Source organism: Arvicanthis niloticus, chromosome 2 (genome assembly GCF_011762505.2).
Source record: "Arvicanthis niloticus isolate mArvNil1 chromosome 2, mArvNil1.pat.X, whole genome shotgun sequence".
NCBI classification, from domain to species: Eukaryota; Metazoa; Chordata; class Mammalia; order Rodentia; family Muridae; genus Arvicanthis; species Arvicanthis niloticus.
This window is the reverse complement of record NC_047659.1, coordinates 103510532-103520857: the sequence shown is the minus strand read 5'-3', so window position 1 is coordinate 103520857 and position 10326 is coordinate 103510532. Positions and strand designations below refer to the sequence as shown.

The 10326-nt window shown below is 42.9% G+C and overlaps 1 protein-coding gene across 1 annotated transcript in view; it reads right to left on the bottom strand.

Moving 5' to 3' along the window:
• Window positions 1–297: 297 nt before the first annotated feature.
• Window positions 298–10326, bottom strand: part of Shld1 (shieldin complex subunit 1) — a 95740-nt gene continuing 85711 nt past the window's right edge. The window contains exon 4 of the transcript XR_013108826.1: window positions 298–10274. The gene's annotated coding sequence lies outside the window, so the exon portion shown is untranslated. The remainder of the gene's footprint in view (window positions 10275–10326) is intronic.

The window sequence follows — 10326 nt, the reverse complement described above, 5'->3', positions numbered from 1 at the left end:
CATCCGGATAACTAAGGAAGGCAGTGAGGTGGCATCAGCAGGGGCCAAAAGCTGATGACTTTTGGCAATTTAGTTCCTGTTGATAGCATCAGGGGAATTAAGGGAAAAAAAAAAAAACCTGTTACTTGAGCTCTTTTTGCTTTGACTCATGGGCCTCTTGCTGTCTAGACAAGAGAATCAGAGTTCCTTAACTCTTCATGAGCCAGAGGGAAAAAAAAAGTTAGGCAGACACACAGGAATACCCATACTGAATGAAGCAGATAAGAGTTACAATGCCACTTTATTATTGTTCTTAGTTGTCATACCTTCTCAGGATAATTGATCACATAGTTTTTTAAAGCATTATTACATTCCATAAGTTCATAGTAAGTTTAAGGCAATAGTTTGTGTCATAGGTCGATAAGTCTTAAGACATTACAGCAGAATTATTTATATAACTTTCCATTAAGACTAGACATTAATGACTAAACATTCATTATCGATTTTCTAGTTCCACAAGTTCATTATAAGTTTAAAGCAATAGTTTTATGTCACAAGTTAGTAGTTTTGTCAAGAAACAAATCATCAGCCTTGTGTCTTATTATTTGGAAGTCTTGTATAGATAAATTAGTCCATCATTTATTTTTCTGTCCTTGCATCTACAATAAATTGCCCATTTCCAGTTTATGACCAGATAGTGGCCTCATGCCTAACCTAGAAGGAATATTTTCCTAGATTGTAAATTTGCTCCAAGCCTGTTTTCTTTTCCTAGTGCAACTAGCCCATGACACATGAAGGTTTACAGAGCTCTACTTGTAGCTTTTATTCTATAGGGGGCTTGAAATTATTTGTATCAATTTAGGAATTCTATAAAACCATTATCAGAAATTATGAAATAATTAATTTGTCTATATAGCATTACAACATGAAAGTACATCTTCATATTGATTCTGCAGGAAATCTTCCCAACAGAGTAGGTAAATACCCAGAAAATCATTAAGCTATGCAATAGTAATATGAAAGGCATATCAGCATTGAGAAGCAATCCTGGAGTGCTTTGGGGACTTTGCCTCCAAAGTGCACCCATAGCAGCCATGAAAACAGTGGGCCATCTCCAAAAAACTCACTTGCTTGTGATAGTCTTTCTAAATGGCTTCTGACAGGCTTCCCCACTTGTCTCTCTGCTTCTGTCCTTATCTCCTTAAAGTCCATCCTCCACATGGCAGTCAGACAGAGTGAACTAGAATAGTCAATCAGGTTCCTTTAAGACAAGAAAACAACAGTAATGGAAAAATAACTCAAAATAGCTTTAGGAAGTCCCTAAAGCTGACAAGATGCACTAGGCCCCTCCCTCCCCAAATATATATAAGCTCAAAGATTACTGAGAGATGCTTTCAGACAAGCTGAGCAGACTAGAAGAAGTTTATACCAACCAAGCTACATAGAAAGAATATTCCCCAACCTGTTTGGCTGCCTGCAGGCTGTATATCGTGTTCCAGGTTTCCAGCTTTTGTGAACTGTCACTCATGTTGGGATGGGTTTTGATGATACAGCTATCACCAAAACAGGTAAGTCATTGCTGTTCCTTAAGTAACACTTATAAAACTCATTGACTCACCAAATTTGCACTTTTGATATCCTGACTTTCTTTCTGTTGTTGGTTCCTCAACTGAGGTGAGTAAACATTTATTTGTTTATGTCTCCCCAGGAACGGTGTCACACAAGGTCCTCTCACTCACTCCTGTGCTCAAATTACCCTAAGCCAAAGGCTGACAGCAGTTACTAGCCCTTCAGGATTTGGTTTCTTTCACCGTTCTTATTTCCCATCTCGCTGCCCCACTCTTCACTGTCTTCTGCGCCATTCCAGATACAGTCTTCTGCCACAGGTCTACTGCACTTAGTATATGCTTGGGCACAGAGGCACTCCAAACTCTGAAGGTGACCTGGTTCATTGTAATACTAAAACTGACACCTCTGGGTGGATATTTAAGTTGCTAAGTGAGTTGTGCAAAATACGTAGAACTACATGGAACAAAACCTGTGCAGAGACACCCAGGCTGTACAGATGAGTCCAAAGCCTCCACTAAGGATGAATAGTGATTGAAAATTTTGAAGAAGAAAAAAAAAAACCCACAATGACATAAAAAGGTTAATCTACTTTAAAACTGTGCCTGGAGGCAGCCCTGTTTTAGGAGTAAACATAATGGTCTCCAAGAAGCCACAGGTTTTGAGGAAAGCAGTTACAACACACAGCAGACATCTCTGTAGGAGCCTCTGGATTTGCTCCAGTTTCTCTTACTTCCCTTGTTCTCTGTTTCACTCACAGGAATCATTACACTTCTGTCTTGGCTGATAAGTCAGCTCTCCCAAGGAAAAATGCTTAGGGGAAGGTAGCAACCCTAGCTGCCATGCCACCCAGGGAATCCCAGCTTTGTAAATTTGTTGTTAACATCTCTGAGGCCCAAGGAGCCTTGGTGAAGCAGTGGGTTCTGCAGCTTCCCATACACCCACTGAATGTTCTTCAATCAGACCGCTTTGGGTAGAACAAAATGAGACAGTTGTGTCCTTGGTCCTGAGAGGCTGGGAAGCTCAGAGACTATGTAAGGTGAGCACCTGCACGCTCAGGTTTTCCTTCAGTCCTCAGATATGCCCTCTCTGTTGCCCTGAGATGACAGACCTATTCTACCACACTTGGCTTCTCTGTGGATGCTGCCAATCTGAACTCCACTCCGTCTACTTTTGCAGCAACCACTTTACCTGATGAGCCAACTCACCAGCCCTCTAATATGGTTTCTATTAAAAGTATAATTTATCTTCAGAAAAACGATGATGATTTAAAACCCCAAGTTATAAATAGATGTATGTGGGTTGTCCTGGCCAGTTTTATGTCAACTTGACACAAGCTAGAGTCATCTGAAATGAAAAAAAATCTCGATTGAGAAAATGACTCTGTAAGATCCAGCTGTAGGGCATTTCTTAGTTGGTGATTCATGGGTGAGGGTTCAGCCCATGTAGGTGGGGCCATCCCTGGGCTGGTGGTCTTAGGTTTTATAAGAAAATGGAATGAGAAAGCCATGAATAGCAAGACAGTAAGCAGCGCCTCCCATGACCTCTGTATCAGCTCCTGCCTCCTTGTTCCTGCCCTGCTTGAGTAGATCCTATTCTGACTTCCTTCAGTGATGAACTACAATGTGTTAGTGTAAGCCAAATAAATCTTTTCCTTCCCAACCTGCTTTTGGTCATGGTGTTTCAATGAAGCAATAGAAATCCTAATCAAGACATGGGAAGGCACTTGATAGACCCTGATCAGATACTACATATGTTCCCAAAGTTTTATTATAAAAATTTCAAACATACAAAATATTTGAAAAGAGCCCAAATAATATTTACATACACACATTTTAGATTTTACCATAAATAGTTGACTTTGTTTGATTTTCTCGTGTTTCTCCATCTGGGATGGTTAGTGTTGTCAACCTGACAGAATTCAGAAGAGCCTGGGAAAATGGGACTCTGGACATACTTATGGAGGGTCTTATCTTGCTAAAGCTTGTCTTTAAAAAAGAAACAGGAAAGCAAACAAATCAGATTATTCATTAATATAAGATTACATGGAAGACCTCAGATGAATCTTTAAAATCATTTAGGAAATGTCAGTAGGATGTCCATGTTCCAGACAAACTGAAGAAGTGATTCCACACTAACCCACACCCCAGCCTCTCTTGGACAATTGCCAAGTTGCCCACTCATAGCCAAAGCTCAGTTTAGGCAAATACTGCCCACATTCTTGAAGGAACCCCATCTCTTTCCCCTAGAGAAGAAATTCCATTAAGATTATGGTTCTGGTGATATAACCCAGTGGCAGAATGACTGCTCAGGTGCTCAAGGCCCTGGGTCTGAGCCTAACACCACAACAAACAAGCACTCATGAGTTTCTTCCCATGCTTGAGTCTTCATGTTCAGCAAACCATTCATCTTACCTAAACCATCAGATACGACAGGAACCAACTGCAAGCACACTGACTGCAGACTGTAGGGTCTCCACAGCCAGCTTTGCTGAACAGAAGGAGTAAGAGTCAGCCTAGTAAGCACTCCTTCAGTGTGTGGCTAAGAAGCTATTAGGCGCTGTTGAAAGGCTAACCCTGCAACATGGAGGTCGTTACTGAGCAATTTGTGCCAGTGAGAATTTTGGTTTTGGAAGTGGCAGCAATATGTTTCTGCTGATTGATTCTGGAAGCTTCCTGCTGGGGTTTGAATGTGCAGGGGAAAGAAAGGATGGAGGGCAACATGAAATCAGGGTATCTGATGCTGAGGGTGATTCTTCCAGCCCTTTGAGTCCTCCAATCCTGTGAATTCTAGCCTTAGTTCCAGCTGGCAGCATCTGTCTCTGTATCAAAGGGCATTGTCTGGTAGCTAAGGTCTGCTCTGCTCCCAACACTGCAGAGCAATGCTTGAAAATGAGTGTCTTAACCAGACTCATAGGAACTGGTGTTTACAAACCCTCCTCTCTCACTGCATGTGAAGAACTCTGAGGCTTGCTTTCTGCCCTGGCTGCCAGACTCTGCCAGTAGGATTCATCTCTACTTGGCCATTTGTTTGATAACATCATCTTCTTGGCTTCTAAACTCTGTCTCAGTGCCCCCACCTCTCCATGAAGAAGAGGTACTTTCATTTGAATTTGTTCTCTATGGTCTGTTTCTGAGAGGAACACAAACATAGAGGGCACCCTGAAGGTCTTCCCAGCTTGTTGTTTTACACCCTGCAATCCTCTGAGGCAGTCAGAAAGCAGAGGAGATGCATCTGCCAAACACTTACCCCAACCCAGGAAATTCAAGGGCACCTTTTCCCAGTAACAACTAAGCTCTAAGCCACTAGGAACTACTGTCACGGTGTCAGCTGGGGCCTCATATTACTAAACCACACAACACTATCTTCCATTATGGAATCTGAGAGCCATCAGCAATACACTAAAGTAGAAAGGCACAAATCTAAGTTTCAACTCAGTTCTGACCCAGTCTGGTGGCTCTCAGCCTGGCATGCTTTCACGTGCAGCTCTAAATGCTGACAGAGCCTCCAAGAAGAGATTTTTAACACTCACTCTGAGGTCTGAGCAGAGCCAAGTAGACACACTGTACTTGATTCTCCTATATGGTTGGGCCAGGTGACACCAATGTGCAAAACAAAACTGGATCCTTTTTAACGAGGTTAAAGCCTTTGCAAACTTGGCACTCAAAATAGTATTGCTGCTTGTCTGGGGATGGAATATATTAGGGGAGAGAATAAGGGATGCTTTAATGGGTAACGACTGTAGGCTATGCTAACTAGATTCAAGGACATCTAATTTAGTTTACTATTGCACAGAGGAGGGCCAGAGTTAGGGACATCCTCTCTGGACTGTCTCCAAAATGTGACTGGCTGTTCTTCCTGTCCAGCGTCCATATATCTTACCAGGTTTTAGAAACCTGGCATCTGTCCTTCTACCCAATTCCTTTAGCAATTCGTTGTCCTTTTATTAAAGCCAGGCAGAGTTCATTTCTCCCCGTGCAACCCAGAACCTTGACTGACAGAGAAATCAATAGCCCATAATAGAGCCTCTTCTGGGCTTTCATGCAGGGAGGATGTGGGTTGTGATGGGGTCCTCTGCAAACTGCTTAGTTTATATTCCTGTTATAAAGTTCTGTGATTTTACATGCTGTGCTGGCCAGTTGAAACTCTCAGCTAACAGAGATTTGCCATACTTAATGGTGATGGGAGAGGATATGGAAAAAAACATACTTATAAAACCAGAGATTTGGTCCAGATAAAACCTCATAGTGTCCTAAGTTACTATGTGTGTGCACAGGGAAAAGGAAATGGACGTACTTGGAGAACATAGCTTTGGTGTCAAGGCCATGAAAGGCCATGGTTCATATTATGTTCACAGGTGACTACATCATGTTGATGATAACAGCGATCTAAATAGTTCTGTAACTCATTAACATAAATGGGCTATGGGGCTTTGAAGACAGTGAGTCATCTTTCTCCATCCTTCTCATAAGCAAGGGAAAGGTCACACTGTAGCAAACTGCAGGGGGGAAAAGATTTAAAAAAATATGGATCAAGAAATCTTTCTTGGTTGATGATAAATAAGCAATGAATTTGGAATATGGTTTCAAAAGATTTATTTTGTTATGTATTTATGTGTATTGGTCTATGTGAATGCATGTACATGTGGGTATCTGTGGAGGCCAGAAGGGGTGGAGATTCCTGAGAGCTGGATTTACAGGTGGTTGTGAGTTGCCAGATATGGGTGCTGGGAACTGAACCCTGGTCCTCTGCAAGAACAACCAATGCTCTTAATCACTGAGCCGCCTCTCCAGCCCTCAGTTCAGTTTTGAAAAGAAGAGAAGACTATTACAGTTTGAAAGATGCTCCTGGAGTAGTTCAACCACATGTAACCACAATCCTTTGTTTGGATCCTTATTCCAAATAGTGAAAGAATTGAGGAAAAGTCACATGAACCAACGATGTCAAGGAGCCGACTATTTCCATGGGAATATTAGTGTGCTGCGGTTGAACAAGAGAAAGAAGCTGGGTGTGGTTGTACACACATGGAACCAGAGCACTCCAAGTAGGGTGATCAGAAGCTCAAGGATGTCTTCAATTACATTCAAAGTTTGAGGCTAGCCTGACCTAGCGTATCCCTATCCCCCATCCTCAAAAGCTTTATCCGGGACTGGAGAGATGGCTCAGAGGGTTAAGAGAACTGACTGCTTTTCCAGAGGTCCTGAGTTCAATTCCCAGCAACCACATGGTGGCTCACAACCAGCTGTAATGGGATCTGATGCCCTCTTCTGGTGTGTCTGAGGACAGCTACAGTGTACTTGCCAGATATATAAAATAAATAAAATATTAAAAAAAGAAAGAAAGGAAGAGAGAGAGAGAGAGAGAGAGAGAGAGAGAGAGAGAGAGAGAGAGAGAGAGAGAGATTTATCCGTAGGGTATATCTGCTGAACTTACTTATGAAGTAGAGCAATTTCTAGTTACAAGACGCTCTAGTGCAGGGCTGCATTGTGTCTTGGTTGCTGGAGTACCTGTTTCCAGCCACACATGAACCAGGTGTACTGGGCAGGCCTGTTATCCCTGCATTTGCAAAGCAGAGGTAGGAGAATCACCTTGAAAACAGCCTGGGCTTCATAGTTAGTTCCAGGTTAGTTGCAACTACATAGAGAGACTGTTTCAAAAAACAAAACAAACAAACTGGCTTGGGGGGGGGAACCCCAATTTGTCAATAAAGATATTTTAAACATATACATTTGAAATGTATATGTCTACATCTAAACATAGAGTATATACACACATATATATGTATATACACATACGAATGTTCCAAGTAAAACGGCATACAAGTGCTACCCAGAGCCCACAGCTCACATAGGGATTGTATGTAATGACTCAAGTCGAGCCTTGTGGTTTTACAAAAGAAGTTTTAGGTAAACAAGCTGTAATTAGCTGGAGTATGAGCTTGGGAAGTTTGTATTATGTAACAAACTCTGGTTATGTAACAAAACTGCTTTAGGGCATGGATCCTGTGAGATGCCCGCCCCTTCTGTCTCCATAGCACTCAACCCAGGGCTGCAGAGTAAATGGTGTTTAATAAACGTGGGCTGATGGACTGAACTCAGGAAATGAATTGTTATGAAGAGCAGTTTAATTCTCCATGCACTTACTCCACGATGCTCAATCAATTTGGAAACCAGGCTCCCAGATCCACCCTCTTTGGGGATTTGTCACAGCGTTTGAACTTGAGGGGGATTTGGAAATGTACTAATGTCCTCACTTGGTGGAGGCAGAAATAAGGGCCGGAGGGGGTTACAGGACATCCTGCTTGCTATTGGTATGTTGTTAGCTCACACCTGCAGTTGGACAGTTCTTCAAAGGGCACAAACCTATCTCCTGCTTGCTCTTAGCTTTGAACGTCTGTGGTTTTAGCTAAGGAGAGAAAAAAGTTGTTGGAATGCTTTACCATGATGCTGAATGAGAGAGATGAATATAAAACTCATGCCCTGGTTAACTTTTGCTGTGTCTGGCAGAGGTCTGGCCATCAGTAGCTTTCTTTCTACTAGGGAAGGAATGTGCATGAGCTAAGAGCTGAAAGGTGCTCCGCCATGTAGGACTTCTGTAGCTAAGTAGCTAGGGAGAGCCCTGGTGATGGAGAAGGAACAGAATGGCTTTGGAGGTTCAGGTCTAAAGGCATAGAAAAGCAGAGTAAGTGGCTTGGATCCAGCATGGCCTTAGAGTCATGCTTCATGTTCAGGAACCTGGAGGCCTCTGTGGGGGTGATTTGGAAAGATCCTGCGTGTGTTGGTGGTGACAGGGAGGGAGGAAGATGAGAGCTGTACCAGGGACAACCTGAAGGGATCTTAAGCAGATAAAAATTCGTGTCAGGCGGTGACCATTGGAAAGAAAAGGCAAATGCAAGAGTTTGTGGGGCTTGTTTTGTCTCGTTTTGTTTTGAAAAAGCCTTTCCTATCCTTTATGGAAGGTCCTTTCAAAAGTGGCCTCCAATGAATCCTATCTCTGTGTTCATTCTCTTACATAGTCCTTTGTCTCAATGCCTCTGAAACTGACCATGTACCTTACTTTGTGATCCTCATGTAAATATGATATGTGATCCTTTGTGTAAATATGATACAAGTAGAGTCTTTTTAAATGCTTTGTGTAGCGGGAGTGGAGTATGCCCCTGGAAACTGTCAAATGCCTTTCACATGATGGTCTGGTCGACAGCTGGCCCCGGTGGGTAGACTTGTGGTATAAGGTCATCTCCACGTGTCCAGCACTAGTGGATCTGCCAGATGGACAAAACTACAAGAGTAGCCACCAAGTATCTGCTTAGCCAATCCTGACAGAATTTGGGGACCTCCTTCACTCCCTTTGAAACAAGTAGCCTAGGTTGGTCCTGAAGTCTCTACCTTCCTGCTTCAGACTCCTGAGTGCTGTGGTTGCTGGCCAACACTACCCAGTGCCCGTCTCTTCACTTTTAAGTTGCACTTATTTAGTGTTAACATCACTTTATGTGTACTAGTGTGGATGCACTCCTGCTGTGCCATGTGTAGGGGTCCGAGGATCACTTTGAGGAGCGGGTTCTCTCCTTTCACCTTTATGTGGTCTCCAGGGCTCGAACTCAGATAGTCAGGCTTGCATGGCAAGTGCTTTACCTACTGAGTCACCTCTCTGGCCATCTTCAGTTTTTTAACCTGAAATTTAAATTTTGTTCTAAGTGCATATCATCTGCAGCTGTGAGAAATAATAGCTATCCTGCACATTCTTTACAGCATTTCCTTGGGATATTGCTATTCGTAGATGATGTTGGTCAGATTCTTCCATTTGATTTGTACTCATTTGTGTACCTTCAGTTGGGTGTGATTTTCTCATATTTACGTTCTACAGTTTAGGTAGAATAGACTATAGAAGTCTTCAGTATGAAACAAAGGGATCACCCACACCTTCATGGCACCCTATAGTTTAAAAAGAGTTTGGGCACTATTTGCATTTATATACACCGAACATTCATTGATCTGTAGAAGTCTCATGAACCCTGGGACGTAGCAATGTCCCGCTAATTTAAAGACCGGAAAACTTAGGCCCACGGACCCTTGTGCTCATGCGCAACCAAATCTCAAACCAAGGCTTTCTTGTCTTCACATTCCAATGTCTTATTAGGTCGTTAGGTCATACCTGCTTCCTTTGTTTAGACAATGGAAGCAGAGGGAAGAGGTGGTCAGAGAAAACTATGATTAAATGAAGGGCTTGGTGGAGGACATTTGTTTTAGTGGGTTGGCTGTGTGCACAGGTATTTACTTGTTTGCTTATGTTAAGATACAGACCTGTAACTCCATGACAGAAAATGAAATGGGAAACAGGGTAGGCTGGGGATGTTGGATGGGAGGGAGGAGCAGGTACTATAGCATCCTTGCGGTCAGGAGTGACAGCACACTTTACACCAAAGTGTTCCCGCAGCTCCTTTAGAGCCTTGCAGCAGGCACTGAAGATCTAATGGAAGGGGGATGGGACTTGTGAAGGCAACTAGAAGATTCTCACAATTTAATATGCAAGAGTTACGGTCTCATGAGCTAACCCAGGGAGTTCCAGGCATCTGACAGTAGGCTCCAAGGCTGAAGAAAAGCAGGGAGTGGGCAGGGATGCTAAGTCTTGTGTCTTCTGCAAATGCACCACCCACAGAGACAGCAGGGAGAAAGATGTGCTTAGGATGCTTTGAGGCTTCTTGGTGAAGTACCATTTGTGATGCACAGCTCCTACGGATTTAAAGATAAAGAGAGAATGAGGCCAACACACTTCATGCAAGCA